Source organism: Crinia signifera, chromosome 1 (assembly GCF_055691185.1).
Source record: "Crinia signifera chromosome 1, ASM5569118v1, whole genome shotgun sequence".
NCBI lineage: Eukaryota > Metazoa > Chordata > Amphibia > Anura > Myobatrachidae > Crinia > Crinia signifera.
The window spans coordinates 201,870,940-201,888,559 of NC_139217.1; the positions used below are offsets into that span (position 1 = coordinate 201,870,940).

Below are 17,620 nucleotides of genomic sequence, written 5' to 3' on the forward strand. Positions count from 1 at the left end.
TCCTTCTAATTCACAGAAGTCAGGACATGTAGCTCTGTAGTTGCCCAACACACAGCTATTATTTCCTTCCACAAGGGAAAGGACAGAACAGAACTCTTATCTCTGCTCCATACATCACACCTCTGACTATGACCTTTTCCTAATACACTGACATGGGAACACGTAGCTCTCACCTCCTCCTAATACTTACACATTAGAACATATACTGTAGTGCACAAACAAACAAACAAAAGCACATACAAACATAAAATCACAAAATATATTTATATATTCATGGTTGCCTACCTGACCCTCTCCTTCAGGGAGAAAATGCTCTGTTCCTGGACTTCTCTGGTAATGTATGATTGAAATCACCTGTGGTGAAACTCCTTTCTTATCAATTACCTAGTTCACCAGAGGTGATAGCAATTATACATTACCAGGGAAGACCAGGAACAGAGCATTTTTTCCCTGAAGGAGAGGGTCAGGTGGGCAACCATGATAAATATCTCACCTCTGCATGTGCCACTCACCTCACACATGGATCTCAAAACAATCCTCTTGCCTTCCTATTAATATACACATTGCAAGAACTCCGTACACCATCCTATAACCTTCTCCTAATACGCAAACCTCAATCAGGATGTACCTATAGGCTATATTATGTTACAGTGTGTATGTATGTATGTGTATATATATATATATATATATATATATATAATTATATAGGCCTTAGAGGTACTCTCTGAAGACTAGCATTAATACTGCTATATACATTCTCTTCATTTCTTTGCCAGTTGATCCATGTCAGCTGTCCAGTCACTACTGGACACTGCACAACTACTAGCAGTAGCTAACTACTGAGCAGTGCTAGGATTGCGTGCAGGCCAGAAAGACTAGTCCAGGGTGTTTTTATATCCGGTATCCTAACATAACACTGCCTACAGGAGCTGTAGTGTAAGCAGTATATTGGGACACCTGACTGCAGGACACTAAGCAATCTTTTAAGAGTGTGTTTTATTTAACAGGAGATTCGACCTAAAACTGAATTTCCAAACTGAATTTTATATGGGACCATCATTTGAAATTTCCAAGTATACCAAGAAAGTGAACGAAAATCAAAAAGTTATTTTTATATATTCCTAGTACACATACAAGATCTATACAAGCCCTCTTGTCTTTAAACTTGTTAATTAGATTCAAATATATTGCTGTTTTATTTTACCTATTGAATAAATCTTTAGTGACTAATTTTGGCAATTAAGAAGCTAATACTGCTTAATTAGGTCTTGTGACAAATGCCTAATACATGTATTCTGCTGAGAGAACCAAATACCATTCTAAGAACAATACAAGTGTGTGTGTGTGTCAATTTAACTCTTGTGTTTTTATGAGATTATCCAGACTTGCCTACCTAACCCTCTCCATGAGGGAGAAAATGCTCTGTTCCTGGACTTCCCTGGTAATGTATGATTGCCGTCACCTGTGGTAAAACACCTTTCTTATCAATTACCTAGCTCACCACAGGTGATGGCAATCATACAGATGGAGCCAGCTTCATGCTTGCAGGGGCTGTCGATTCCATCGGCATCCCACGGAAGCCGTTGGAAATGGGCGCACGCACAAGGCGCCCAACTAACATATAAGTACCGAAAATGTTCTGTTCCTGGACTTCCCTGGTAATGTTTGACTGCCATCCCCTGTGGGGAGCTAGGTAATTGATAAGAAAGGTGTTTCGCCACAGGTGATGGTAATCATACATTATCAGGGAAGCCCAGGAACAGAGTATTTTGTCCCTGAAGGAGAGGGTCAGGTAGGCAACTATGTTTTTCATGGGATAACAACAAGATAAGATATATATACAGTATATATATATATATATATTTTTTTTTTTCTTCAGATCACTGATTAGTGGAGATTGGGAGCATATCTAGTGCTGTCTGCCTGCACATGGTGTTATTCAGTCTCCTGTGACACCTGATTCTCACTTGGTTGTATAATGCCCCTTTCAGACCGCACTAAAAAAATGGTATTTTGCCGATTTTTAACCGTTTTAAAACGGTAATACTGTATGTGCGGTCTGAAAGGGACAGAGTGATTTTACCGTTTCCAAAAAAACGCAGGGTTCTACCCCTTTTCAGACACTTTTTTTTGGTCTGAAACTGTATTTTGGACCCCACACAGGTCCCCCCCTCCCCTGGTACCTGGGCAGCTTGGTCCAGCATGCCTCGCTGTGGACAGGGGAGCCGGGATCAGATGCTGTAGCAGGGCTGCAGGGGCAGACACTCCTCCAGTCCCCAGTGCCACATAGTGTATGGTCCCTTCGGGGAATGGGAAATGAGCGGCGGGGTCCCTGGGGCGGATGGGAACTAGCGCCGCAGGGACCCCGCCGCTCATTTCACATTCCCTGAAGGGACCCTGCACTGTGTGTTGCCCGAATTTTCATACAGCGCAGCCCGTACCCCCGGCCCGTCCCTGGGCGGTGGAGGCTGCTGCGGGTCGTGGCCGCCGCCACCGGGTCTGTGCGGCCGGAAGATGGGGGGCAGGATGCTGGATCCCCGGGTCGCCTCGTCGGAGCTGAGCTTTGCGCAGTCCAGCAGCAGCATCCCCAGCACCGGCAGCGGGGAGAGGGGGAGCGGGGCTGCGGTGGTTATGCCGGGAGCTGCCAGCGGGGACACCGCACTCCGCAATGGTCTCTGCCCTCTGCAAGTGTCTGTGTACAGGGCACCGGGGCATATGTATTACCAGGGGGGAACGCACTGGCAAGACCCTGTATTTGAATAGTGTACAAAAACGGGTCTGCCAGGTAAAAAAACGGCACTTAAACGGTAATATACTGTTTAAGAGATGCAGTGTGAAAGGGGTTTTACCTGGCAGACCCGTTTTTGGAAACGTTTTCAAATACAGGGTCAAAGCCAGTTATGCGGTCTGAAAGCAGCATAAGTGATGTGAAGTGGTCCCAGCTGTATAAGTACATCCTATCTGGGTTATCAAAGACAGAGCTATAGGTGAGTGACAGTCAGCTGTAAATATTGAGGACAGAGTGAAATCAACTTGATGATATAATATGATTTGGTACTTCTGTAGTTTCACGGCGCCGCCGCGCGCACACTCTGGCTCAGAAACTTGGCAGACTGCCAGAGGCTCTGAGGCTCTGATTAACCGTGCGCGTGCCGCTCTAGCAGCTCAGACAGAGTGTGCTCGCGCCGCTCTAGCTGTACTGACAGCTACGTAAACAGCGTGGCGGCCGGGCAGCAGCAGCAGCGCGCTGCCCAGGCGCTGGCAGGTCACTGTGGTACTTGTAGTTCCACAGTGAAATAGGTAGCGCCTGGGCAGCGCTGACAACAGCGGGGGCAAGTGGACACACCCCGGGCACAACGCTGACGTGCCGGGGCTTGTAAAGTACTCACCCCGGCACAGCGCAGTATCCCCCATGTACACGCTAAATCCAATGGCTTGCAGCCTAGATCTAGGCGCTAATGCCCCTGGATTCACACTCCCTGCAAGCCGCTAAGAAGGAGGGGGGCGCCTGGATTTAGGCGCAAAAGCCAGGCTCCCTGGGAGCCGCAAAGGTGGTTTAGCATCTAAATTTAGACGCTAAAGCGCCTGGATTTAGTTGGGTGGAGGGGTACATCTAAATTTAGACGCAAAAGCATCTAAATTTAGCTGGGTTTAGGGGTACACTATTAAAGCCCGTCCACAGTGGCAGTAGTCGACGCAACAGCTGTCGACTGTGTAAATCCCACTATCCACGCCCACCCGAAGCGTGGCGAGCGCAGCGGTACGCGTCCTACGACCTTTTCATACCCCCACTATCCACGTCGGCGTGGAGTTGAGAATAGAATAGTGTGGCGAGCGGACGCGGATACCTTCACAGGTAAACGCGTCCCCTCGCGGGCTTCACAGGTGTCCGCGTCGCTGCGGACACCTGTGAAGCCCGCGAGGGGACGCGTTTACCTGTGAAGGTATCCGCGTCCCCTCGCGGGGCTCGCTGCGCTCGCCACGCTTCGGGCTCGGTGGCTCGCTGCGCTCGCCACACTATTCTATTCTCAACTCCACGCCGACGTGGATAGTGGGGGTATGAAAAGGTCGTAGGACGCGTACCGCCGCCCCTCGCGGGGCTCGCTGCGCTCGCCACGCTTCGGGTGGGCGTGGATAGTGGGATTTACACAGTCGACAGCTGTTGCGTCGACTACTGCCACTGTGGACGGGCTTTAATAGTGTACCCCTAAACCCAGCTAAATTTAGATGCTTTTGCGTCTAAATTTAGATGTACCCCTCCACCCAACTAAATCCAGGCGCTTTAGCGTCTAAATTTAGATGCTAAACCACCTTTGCGGCTCCCAGGGAGCCTGGCTTTTGCGCCTAAATCCAGGCGCCCCCCTCCTTCGGCTTTTGCGCCTAAATCCAGGCGCCCCCCTCCTTCTTAGCGGCTCGCAAGGCGCCTGGATTCAGAGGGTTTTGCGCCTAAATCCAGGCGCCCCCCTCCTTCTTAGCGGCTTGCAGGGAGTGTGAATCCAGGGGCATTAGCGCCTAGATCTAGGCTGCAAGCCATTGGATTTAGCGTGTACATGGGGGATACTGCGCTGTGCCGGGGTGAGTACTTTACAAGCCCCGGCACGTCAGCGTTGTGCCCGGGGTGTGTCCACTTGCCCCCGCTGTTGTCAGCGCTGCCCAGGCGCTGCCTATTTCACTGTGGAACTACAAGTACCACAGTGACCTGCCAGCGCCTGGGCAGCGCGCTGCTGCTGCTGCCCGGCCGCCACGCTGTTTACGTAGCTGTCAGTACAGCTAGAGCGGCGCGAGCACACTCTGTCTGAGCTGCTAGAGCGGCACGCGCACGGTTAATCAGAGCCTCTGGCAGTCTGCCAAGTTTCTGAGCCAGAGTGTGCGCGCGGCGGCGCCGTGAAACTACAGAAGTACCTATGATTTTTACCTGCAGCAAAACCACAATGCATTCTGCAAGTGACACAATGATGCCTATTTTGCAAATACACATAGTACATAATATTAGATGGTTAAGTAAGGAAAGTACATTCCGTAATAGAGACATGGGGCGAAATGTAATAGGGTGAGATTTTTAGACATGTGCGATTTTTGGGCAAAAACGGCCAAAATCGTACATTTTCCGAAAATCGCACATTTAATAGGTTGAAAATCGCTGTAAAAATCGCACTTTTTACCGCGAAATCGCACTTTTGAAAGTGGCGATTTTTAGTCACATTTCAAATCGCATCCAGATGTTTTCCCATTATAAAGTATACAACTCGCAAATGTAATAGGGTGCGATTTTTGGTAAATGTTACCAAAAATCGCAAAAAAAATAGACCAGGTTCTGACAAGCGAATTTGACAGAACCATGCACAGATCATTGAGATCTGTGCATGGTCCTGTTTATAAAAATGTGTAAAAGTGTTTTTATAAAAAAAAAACGGCGTGGGGTCCCCCCTCCTAAGCATAACCAGCCCCGGGCTCATTGAGCCGGACCTGGTTCCAAAAATACGGGGGACCCCCAAATTTTTTGTCCCCCGTATTTTTGGAACCAGGACCGGTCCAAGAGCTCGGGGCTGGTTTCAGAATTACGGGGGACCCCTATGCTTTTTGTCCCCCCGTATTTTTGGAACCAGGTCCGGCTCAATGAGCCCGGGGCTGGTTATGCTTAGGAGGGGGGACCCCACGCCGTTTTTTTAAAAACTTTTTTTTTTAGCACAAAATCACATTTATGAAAATGCACACATTTTCATGACTGAAAATCGCCCGAAATCGCGGCAAATTGCATTTTTGCCGCAAATTCGCATCTCATTACATATGCGAATTCGCGGCAAAAAATGCGATTTTTAAAGGTGCGATTTGGTGCGACTTTTTTTTTTGTCTAAAAAATCGCACCCTATTACATTTCACCCATGGTCTATATAGGAATATATGGTGATGAAAAAACATTTCCTGTCGATGCTTTTCTTGCAACAGTAGAAAGTGTTTTGTTACAGCAATATCTGAATAAAAGTTTGCTAGAACAGTTTACCATCACCCAACGATACTGACTGGCAAAGATCAGCAGACTCCTATTACTATGCCAGACAGTCCTGGGGCCTTCTGCCGGTGTGGATTATTAGATAGACCATGTCTAGATACACAGTTAATAGGTCTACCCCAAATGGTCCTCATGGTCAAAAGAGTGACATAGACAAAATGTCAAAATGAAAAATGTAGACAAGTGAACAAGGTAGACTGTCAACATGGACTCCCAGTTAGTATTATGCATACCCTTGTATGGGTTGCTGCACTCGCCATGTATCAGGATCTGTCGACTTATTGAATCAACCTTTTGGGGTTTGTCTATCTAGACCAGGCATGCCCAAACTATGGCCCTCCAGTGGTTGTGAGACTACACATCCCAGCATGCCTTGCCATAGTTTTAGCATTCCCTTATAGCAAAACTGTGGCAAGGCATGATGGTACTTGTAGTTTCACAACCGCTGGAGGGCCATAGTTTGGACATGCCTGATCTAGCCACTGTCGATCTATCAACCAGAACCACTTTGGCACAGCATATTAGTCGGATGTCAATTTGCCCATGTGCAGTGCAACTGTTAGTATACCTTCCAACATGACTGTTTCCAGGAGAGACAAAATGCTCTGTTCTTAGACTTCCCACTTACTATGTGATTGGCATCAGCTGTGTAGAACTATTTCATTGATAACAAAGGTGGTTCACCACAGGTGATGGCAATCATACATTAAGAGAGAAGTCCAGAAACAGAGCATTGTGTCCCTCATGTTGGGAGGAATGGCGTGAGGTAGCTATTGCTGGCTGGGTTCTTTATAAATAGGGAAAATCCTTCTCTCCTAAAAACGTGTTCGGACATCATTTTGGGCTTTTTTTTATCATAAATGTGTTCACAGAGAAAAGCAGATGAAACAAACTGTAAGGCAGTGGTAGCCAACCCTAGCCTACGAGAGCTACCAACAGTTCACATTTTCCAGACAACCTAGCTGCTGCACAGCTGCACTCATTAATCACTGACACATTTTAAAAGATACACAGATGGAGCTAATTAGCTCACTTGTGATTCTGTGAGGAGACCTGTTGGTAGCTCTCGAGGACTAGTGTTGGCTACCCCAGCTGTAAGGGGATCATCAAAAAAAACCTCTTATTTCTTGACTGAAAATTTAGCAGTGGCACAGTGTGTTTTATGGAAAGTATGTTTTACATTTTCAGTGGGTTCTAAAGAAAGATTTTGCAGCAAATATATAACTTTCAAGATGCATCCACAAAAACTGTATAGAAGCAATAAAAGAGGGAGGTGCACACCTGATAATATTTCTATGTATAATAAAGTGTGACAAATTATACAAAAACTGGCAAGATTGTGGGTGGCATGCAGAAAAGCAAAAATGTGGTGAAAACCCTGTTTTTGCGGTTTTTACCACATTTTTGAATACTATTGTACTAAAGTCCGCATGCTGGGGCTTCGCTGCGGAGGGAATCTTCAGGAACAGCTGTCGATACCATACACTAGCCCATGGGCTTCTTTCTGCAGCACTATTTGAGGGATCTGTCATCGTCACAGCATGCCCCACAGCGGTACTCCCGGGGCTCAGACCTGGACGTCCGCACCGGAGCTACTTCGCAAGGGACAGCTCTTATTGGAAGAGCTGTCCTTTGCATTAATAATCACATATGTCAGTGTATATGCAATTGTTAACAATGCGGTAGCCGTCGATGTGGGGCGGCAAATGTTGTGGTATAAGCAGGGCCGGTGTAAGCTGTACCCTAAACAAAACTTTAACCTACTGTGCCCCCCCTCCCTTTCAAGCCCCACATTGCCACCAATAACCACTTCCAGTTCCTGTGCGGAGGTGGCATCTTAGAAGTTCAACAGCAGCCACCTGTATTATGTACAACAAGGATGTCTTCCTCATGGATATCCTTAAGTTTGTGATAGGCAGACTCACTGCAGCCCCTCCCAGAGCCCGGCACCCCAGGCAGTTCCATTGGCATCTTGAGTTCTGCAAATTATTGTGACCTTCTTTTTTCAGTTCTAGTGTTAAATTACTGATATTCCCCTGTCCCATTTTATTTTATGCTGTGGATAATTTGTTCTCCTGTTCTGTTTCTATTTCTACAACATCTGTACATCTCATTAGAAACTGACATAAAATAACGTTCATACAAATGCATAATATAAGAATACATGATTCATTAAAATGGTGGAAAAAGCACATCGCTCACCTCTGCTTTTGGCCTAGTTATTAATAATGTGTGAATATAATCCTTATTGCTGCATTTTGGAATGCTTTAAATTTCCTATCATCAATCCAAGTTTCCTCATGGAATAGCCCTGGTCCTAACTTAAGTGGCGTTTTCATCCTCCTCGCCAGCAGACATTGAAAAGGTCAACGAGGTTAAAAGGTTGACGTGGTCAAAATGTCAACATGAGTTTTTCTTTTTGTGTGTGTCAGTGTTGACATGGACCATCAATTAGTGTAATGCTTAACGTCGCATGGCTCGCTTCGCTCGACATGCTTCGGGTTCGGGGCCTCGCTACCGATACGCTCAGCACACTATTATATTCTCCCTCTATGTCAACATGAATGGTGAAGCATGATAAAGTGAAAAAAAAAATGTTTAAATTGAGGAAAAATCATGTCGACATTTTGAATGGGAACCTTTTGACGTTGTTGACATTTTGACCCTGTCGACCATTTGATTGTTTTTGCTTTCGACCTACTGACTGTATATATAGACCCCGTAGATCTATCAACTAGATACCACAGGGAACATGGCTTTTTTTGTTACCAAATGGAGAATGTGGCAGTTATTATAGTTTAATTATGTTCATGCCCCAGCTGGTATTATATGGAGGATATGTGCACACTTGCTTACCTGTTATTACTGTGTGGCTGAGGATATGACACATACTTTCACATCCCAGCTAGTGATACGTAGAGGATTTGGCACAAACCTAAAAATAGAATAGGCACCAAACAGGATGTTAAGTAAATAAAAATCCATGAAATAATTGTAGGAGCACAAACCATAAACTGAATAACCCCCACATATATCCCTTTATACACAGCACACACACACGGAGAACATGCACACACATGCAGTATTTAACATCTATAAAAATCATCTTTACACCTATAAAGGTACCAGCCCTCTTCATTGCTTATGTGTGCAAAATAAGTAAGCTAGGTTTGATTTATTTTACTTTAAATGCATATTAAATGTAGACGCACACAATCTGGGTTCTGTTCTCACAGTTATGTTTCACTTTTTACCACATGTTGACTAATCTCCTGTTTCTTTGTGTTTCTTGTGCCAGATTATTATTAGATATAGTTTGGGGTACTGTACAGCATAGCTGCCTACCCTCCTGCATTCTGCAGGAGACTCCCTGAAATAGCAGCAATCTCCCTCATTAGTCTAGCAATCTCCCTCATTTCACCTAACCCACATAATACTAGAGATGTGCGGCGGCCACTTTTTCGGGTTTTGGATCTCCCTTTGTGTTTTGGATCTGGATTGGTTTTGGCAAAACCACTCTTGCAGGTTTTGGATCTGGATTTTTATGAAAAAATGCTAAAAATGGCTAAAATAACAGAATTTGGGCCTGTTTTTGCCCCTAAAGTATTATTGACCTCAATAACATTAGTTTCCACTCATTTCTAGTAAATTTTGATCACTTCACAGCTCACAAAATTGTTTTCATTTACTGTAGTTGGGCCAAAAGGGTATACCGAAGTAGCTGGATGACTAAGTTAAGTGACAGCAGTAGGCATCACATACATGTGGACCTTACACTTCCAACCTGGCACATCTTGGAAGCAGAGCGGCACTGCAGGGGCAGGCAGGGTGGCAGTTTAATAAACTACCCCAAAAAAAGAGAAATGCTCCAAAGAGCAAAAAATACAAAGAGGTATCGGCCTTGTCATGACTGGTGGTAGCAGCTTCAGCACTTCTATCAGGTTGCTGATCTCCCACTATTTTCTCCTCCATCATCCTCCAAAAATGTGTTTTTATTTTATTTATTACTTTTATTTATTTTTCTTACTTTACACTGGACACAGCCTGTCACACTGGACACAGCCCCTGGACACTGGTCACTGCCCCTGGACACAGCCCCTGGACAATGGACACTGCCTCTGGACACAGCTCCTGTACACTGGACACAGCCGTCACACTGGACACTGCCCCTGGACACAGGACACAGCCCGTCACCCAGGACACAGCCTCTGGACACCGCCCCTGAACACAGCTCCTGGACAATGGACACAGCCTCTGGACACAGCTGTCACACTGGACACTGCCCCTGGACACAGGCCGTCACACTGGATACAGCCCGTCACCCTGGACACAGCCCCTGGACAAAGGACACAGCCCCTGGGCTCAGCTCCTGTACACTGGACACAGCCGTCACACTGGAAACTGCCCATGGACACTGGACACAGCCCGTCACCCTGGACACAGCCCCTGGACAATGGACACAGCCCGTCACCCTGGACACAGCCCCTGAACACCGCCCCGGGACACAGCTCCTGTACACTGGACACAGCTGCCCCTGGACACAGCCCGTCACCCTGGACACAGCCCCTGGACAATGGACACAGCCCCTGGGCACAGCTCCTGTGCACTGGACACAGCCGTCACACTGGACACCGCCCCTGGACAGAGGCCATCACACTGGACACTAGATACAGCCCCTGGACAATGGACACAGCCCCTGTACACTGGACACAGCCCCTGGACAATGGACACAGCCCCTTGTATTATGGACACTGCAGCCCCTGTACACTGAGTGTACAGTCAGCAGCACTGCATCCCCTGCGTGTGAGCACTGCTGCACCTAGTTTACAACAAAATAAAAAATCGGTCACTAAATAAATCGGAGCACGGATCCCAACCACCCTCTTCCCTCTCCTATAATGGAGTGAAGATGGCAGGGCGCGCGTGCGTCTTATATGGAATCCGACAGCGCGATGATGACGTTTTGCCTCATTTTCGGTCCGGAATTCAGGCGGGAATTCCCGAGCCGGCTCGGATCCTGACTCGGATCACCATATTCGGATCCGGACCTGCTCATCTCTACATAATACAGTTACATTTTTTGGGGAAAAAAAGGAATGAGAGATAGATACATTTACATTGAATCATCAGCACAATTTACCAGCACTTTACCAAGTATAGTAGGTCTTGCCAACTGCTTTGGGGCTCATCTACATTTGGATATAAGTCATTTTAAAAGATTCCTCTCAGATGTAGTAGTACGCACCTACAATTTATTTTCATAATCTCTCCATATATGGAACTAGACACGCCCTTCAATTGGAGCATGGCATGCCCCCTCAATGGGGAGCTGTTCAAAATTCTGCTGCCAACTATAATCTCCCTGAAACTAAGTTTCTGTACAGCCATGGTCATCCTATAAATATCTGCGCTATAGATAGAGATAGATATATATATATTCTGAATAATAATCTCTGTAGGAAGGAAGCTCTGTGACAGATTACAAAAGGATTAGTAAAGCTAGAGACCTATAAACAAAATGCAGAGAATAAGGACGAGATCATTCTTGGACTGGTAATTTTCTAACAGAATGTGGGCCATCTGTAATAGTTTGACATAAGCTATGACCTCTGTAAGGAACCAGCGCTGGAGATTATAGAAGATTAGAGGTTTGGGATTGTCCCAAATTGAATGGGTTAATTTGATATATGTTTGTAGTATATGTGTGTGTGTGTGTGTGTGTGTGTGTGTGTGTGTGTTTATATAAATAACTAGTGGGGCAGCACAGATGGTGTAATGGTTAGCATTACTGCCTCACAGCACTGAGGTCATGGGTTTGATTCCTACCATCGCACTAACTGTGTGGAGTTTGTATATTCTCCCAGTGCTTGTGTGAATTTACTCCGGTTTCCTCCCACAATCCAAAAATATAATGGCAGGTCAATTGGCTCCCAACAAATTAGCCCTAGAATGAATGTCTGTGCCTGTATATGTGGTAAGGAATATAGGGTGAAATGTAATTGGATGAGAGAATCAGAAAGTGAGACATTTGGTAAGAAATCACCAGTTTTTTTTAAAGCGGCGATCATTTACAGTTAAACATCAAGATCAAACTGGTTTTGCAGTAAATGATTGCTGCTTTAAAAAACCCCTGGAGATTTCTTACCAAATCTCTCACTTTCTGAATATCTCATCCTATTACATTTCCCCCATTGATTGTAAACTCCACTGGGGCAGTTCTGATGGATGTGAATATTCAAATATTCTCTGTAAAGTGCTGCAGGATATACAGTGTTGGTGGGATGTATTAAAATACATCGCCGCCCATCGCGGCCCCCCCGCCGCGATGCCGCCGCATATGTACTAACATATGCGGCTGGCATCGCGATGCGGTGACGGAGGCCCCCCGCGATACCTGGAATGTGGTGTGCGGGGGGTCTCCGTCACCTCTCTGCCCCCTTCTGCATCCCTCACGCCGGGGACAGCTAAGCAAGCTGTCCCCGGCGCCTCCTCCTCCCCCCTGCAGCCGGAAGGACGTCCGGCTGCGTCACTAGGGGGAGGAAGGTGTTACCTTCCGGGTCCAGGAGGACCTGAACCAGTTAAGAGAGGGAGGGGGAGAGGTTGGTCGGCGGGTTTTTCGGCGGAGGCGTCGGGCGGCGAAAAGAAGCCCATAGGCTTCTATAGGGTATTGCCACCCAAAGGTGGCGATACCCTACACTGCGGTGACGTGGCGGTCGGGTAATAGTACATAGGAAAATGCGGTAAAACGGGGGTTTTACCGCATTTTCCCTTTAGTACATCTCGCCCTATGTGTGATATATAAGAAATATACATTTTTTGTTAATAAACTAGTTAAAAGCCCATGACAATATGGATCTGCAATGTACTTTCACTTTGAGCTGTGACCTTCTTAAACTGGGTTGCAAATTCCTTGAATTAAGTCAGTGTCCTATAGATCTAGAGGCTGCTTTTACTATTTTGCTTCAGGATTGGCAAAAATAGTTGGGTACCACAGGCAGCCAGTGGTTTGGATACATTTCATAATCTATATACAGATTGAGCCATGCTCATACTGTACATTTTGCCAGCGTGCCTAGGCGAGAGTTTTGGCACACCACTTTTGTAGCGTGCTCCGACGCATTAAGGTGAGTGCAATATGCGTGCAATACACATCTCCACCACTGGGTGGATAATGCTCCACTAAACCAGCAGTGGATTGATATACTGTACAGATGAAGCCGTGACATTCGCTGAGAATGAGACACGCTTGCACGTCTCATTCTCGGACAATGGAGCTGCAGCTCCATCAGTACAGTACAATACAAGCTCTGGCAAATGGGATGTGTAATGCAGTGCCAGAATAAGCCTTCGGGGGGCCCGGGGCACTTTAGACAATCAGAGCTCAGCACACCTCTAAGCAGAGGTTTAGCTAGGGCGGAGCGGATGGAGTGTGGGCTCCGGGTGCCGACATGTCACCGGGCGCCGGAGCCGTGCACTTTGCCGCCCGCTCCCCCAGCACGCCCGCCTGCTTCCCCAGCACGCCCGCACAGTGGCGGAAGTATGCTGCCTGCAGGGACTGGGAGCACCAGAGGAAAAATCCCACAGTGCAGCCAGTGCAGGGATTCGGGACGACAAATTCTGCGGCGCCGACCACTTTAACCGCTCCCGAACTCCCATCTGCACACACAGCTACACAGGTAGAGCAACCCAGCGCCCAGTGATGTCATCAAGCGGCACACCGGCCACTGGGCAGCTGCACGCTGTTGTAGGACCCCAGCAAGCCTCTGGTAGTAGGAAGATGCTACGAGGGACCAATTCTGCAGCGTGGGACCACGCCAGGAGAACTGGTCTCCCGCAATACACACTGAGGTAATAGCAGGGGTCTGTGCACTGCAGGGAGTCGGGACACCAGCTCCTTGCACCACAGTTCCCCTAAAATGCAGCCACTTGCCACATTGACTATGGTGAATGGCATATAGTGTAAGGTGCATTATGGAGGGGGGGGTGTAAGTGGCACTTATGTGTCCAATGTGTAATGGACATTATGGTTTATTATATAGTATGTAATGGGGGGTTGGGATCATTTGGTCTATTGCATTATGGTCGAAAGTCATTAGGTCGAATCCATTAGGTCGACATGCTAAAAGGTCGACATGACTCTAGGTCGACATGGGAAAAGGTCGACATGATTCTAGGTCGAAAGGTCATTAGTTCGACAGGTCATTAGTTCGACAAGGTCATTAGTTCGACATTGTCTATGTCGACATTCACAAGGTCGACATGGGGTTTTTCACTGTTTTTTTACCTGAATGTCAACACAGTCGACATCGACACAGTTTAAAGTGCACTGCATCCCCTCGCATCGCTCGCTGCGCTCGCAATGCGTCGGGCACGGTGCCTCGCTACGCTCGGCACACTATTTTATTCTCCCACCACGCCCTAGTGGATGGTAGGGCATGAAATACCGCCTGTCGGCACATGTTGGCTCAAAAAACTGTGAAAAACTCCATGTCGACCTTGTGAATGTCGACATAGACAATGTCGAATTAATGACCTTGTCGAACTAATGACCTGTCGAACTAATGACCTTTCGAACTAGACTCATGTCGACCTTTTCCCATGTCGACCTAGAGTCATGTCAACCTTTTAGCATGTCGACCTAGTGGATTCGACCTAATGACTGTCGACCATAATGCAGTAGACCAAATGACCGCATCCCGTAATGGGCATTGGGGTGTGTTATATAGTATGTTATAGTATGTAAAGTTCATACAATATCGCATCTCATAGCATATCGGTTTTGCGATGAGATCAGATGAGATGAGATCTAGTTAAAAAAGTATGTGCTTTTTGTACTAGATCTCATCTCATCTGATCTCATCGCAAAACCGATATGCTATGAGATGCGATATTGTATACAATAATTGTAACGTGTATGGGCACCTTTAGATGGACAAAACCATGTGCACTGCAGGTGAGGCAGGTGTTACTTGTGCAGAGATAATTAGATTTTGGTGGGGTTTTACAGCTGCCTCACCTGCAGTGCACATGGTTTTGTCCATCTAAGAAACACGTGTCAGAAAGAGTGAACTAGAATAAGGGCCTCAGTTCCTGCTGGAGCCTGCTGAAAAATAGCCCTGGTTACCAGAATATGTGTTCTTCCAGGATTTCTCCTGATTGGATCCTGTCCACATCATGACTTGGTCAAGCTAACTGCTCCTGAAAAGAGAGGAGGGAGGTGGCTTTTGAAACTTTTAATGCAAGCAACGTATAAGTGAGTTTGTGTCATGGAACTTGTCGCTTTTTTCAGTAAGTGTTTTACTCCTTATTTACGTTGTCAAAGATAGATGGATTTCTGCTAAGAACTAGTATAGCAGTTGCACTCTTTTCAGTTTCCTAAATATTGATTACTTTTTGTCTTAATTTTGACCATGATTATTGTTAGAATTTTCTCCTTCATCCACTGGGGGACACTGGAGAAAGCTTGGGTATAAATGCTGGCATGTAGAGTCTGGCACCATAAATCTTTAAATGATTTAAACATGGCTCCTCCTCCTCTATACCTTGTGATGTCACGCTGGCAAATACCCCCCCCCCCCCCATCCCCCATGCCATTTCCCCTTGTGAATGGCCCAGAAGCAACATTGTAAATTTCTGAGGCCGTTCGCAGTTGGGGTATGCACATGCGCATTCCCCGACCATTGAGGCAGGGGCTCTGTGTCCAAGCTCCCTTAGTGCTGCTCCAATCTCACACTGGAGTAGAGACAGCAGCAGTGTCTTTCATCTTTTGGGCTATTGGGGGACATGACATCATTGTAAGAAAAGAATGGTGGCATGGCTAAATGTTGGCTACCCAACATTTCTGTATGTCATTTGCCGCACTTTTGTTCTTTCTATATTCATAAATGCAGCCTGCATTGTGCTGTGTCCATTTCATTATTGTGTTACATAACCTTTTACAATTCTATCTGTAAAGGGCAATGCTGCATGGTGCTCCCAAGAAAGTGTGTCACGGTCCAATAAGTTTTTTCGGTACTTTTGTATTATCACGGCGCCAGCCTACGCTACATTTTCAGCATAGGCTAAGCTACGTTGTCAGCGTAGGCCAACGGCTGCCTAGTGTAGTCAGCGTAGTGTCCCCGCGGCAGCCCTGCGTAGTCAGCATATTGTCCCCGTCAGGCAGCGTAGTCACCGTACTGTCCACGCGAGCTGCAGCTCTGTCCCCAGCATCCCTGGCAAGCCTAGTGAGCGCCTCTCACACAACACCAGCTCCCCTTCGCTGGCAGACGCCGGCAGAGAGTCGATCATGCGGGCGCCGGCAGAGAGGCACTCCATCTGCCTTAGACGCACAAGCATCTCAGATGCTTGTGCATCTCAGTAATTCATGCAGCAGGGTACGGCAACCCTGCCAGTGTCTGCTTCAGGGAGACGGGGTTAGGGGTTTGGTAGCACATGCGTCTCGTGCACAAAGGGGGGTGCGGGCTCAAGTGCGTCTCTTGCACAATAAAGGACGTGCTCCATGTTACATACTGGCAAATGCCTCCTTTTCAAAACCCCACTATCCACGCCAGCCCGAAACATGGTGAGGAGACGCGTTACACGTCCTCCCATCTTGTTCATACCCTCACTATCCACATCGGCATGGAGTTGATTTTATAAAGCGTGATGCATAAAATGAGCCCGAAGCGTGGCGAGCGCAGCGGATTAAGGGTGAGATTTACTAAAGGAAGTTTGTAAAAAATAGGTGTATTTGTATCCAGAAATACACTTATTTTTTACATTTACTATCCCGAAAATACGGCCATTCGTATTCGTATTGATAGCACATCAATATGACTACAAATTGCCGTATTTTCGGGACAGTAAATGTCAAAAATAAGATTATTTCTGGATACAAATACACCTATTTTTTTACAAATTTCCTTTAGTAAATTTCCCCCTAAATGTCAAGTTATGCACTTGCCACGCTTCGTGCTTGGTGGCTCGCTGCACTTACCACTGTTTATGAAATAAACTCCAAGCCAACATGGATAGTGGGGGTATGAACAGGCAGGGAGGACACGTAACGCGGGGCTCACTGTGCTCGCAACTCTTCGGGCTGGTGTGGAAAGTGGGGGTGTTTCAAGAAAACATTCACACCTGGCATATCATCCATCTGAAACAGTAATGGCGACATGTGTTAACTGGCAACTGGATTATATTGAACAATAAAGAAGAAAACCGATGAGCAATGTTCAATAATAGCATATAACAAGTCCAAGAAACTCTAAAAACAGTCATTCTACACTTTCTGCATTCCCTTCAAATGCAGCGGATGTTGACGCAGCTGCGTCAACATTTGTGTCGGTTGGTTTGTCGGCCATTGGGACCAGAGTTAGTGGGTGTAAAATGCACAGGAAAGCGTTATTTTGTGCCATATAAACTCCTGCAGGTAGGAGTCAAGGTAAGTGCGCGCAGTGCCCCTCTGTCTCTTGTTCCTCCACTTGCATGAGCCCCAGAGCCTTTCATTATTTGGGGTATGAACCCCAGTGTCTGGGTCAACGAAATTGTAGAGGTGGTTGACGTGCGCATGATGGTACCCCGCCTGCTCAAGTTGTTGTGTGTTGTATGTACGCCAACAGTCTGAGTATA

General features: G+C 46.7%; 1 protein-coding gene across 2 annotated transcripts in view; it reads left to right on the forward strand.

The window, feature by feature from the left end:
• Nucleotides 1–17,620, forward strand: part of LOC146067386 (excitatory amino acid transporter 1-like) — a 67,919-nt gene that overhangs the window by 281 nt on the left and 50,018 nt on the right. The window lies entirely within an intron of this gene.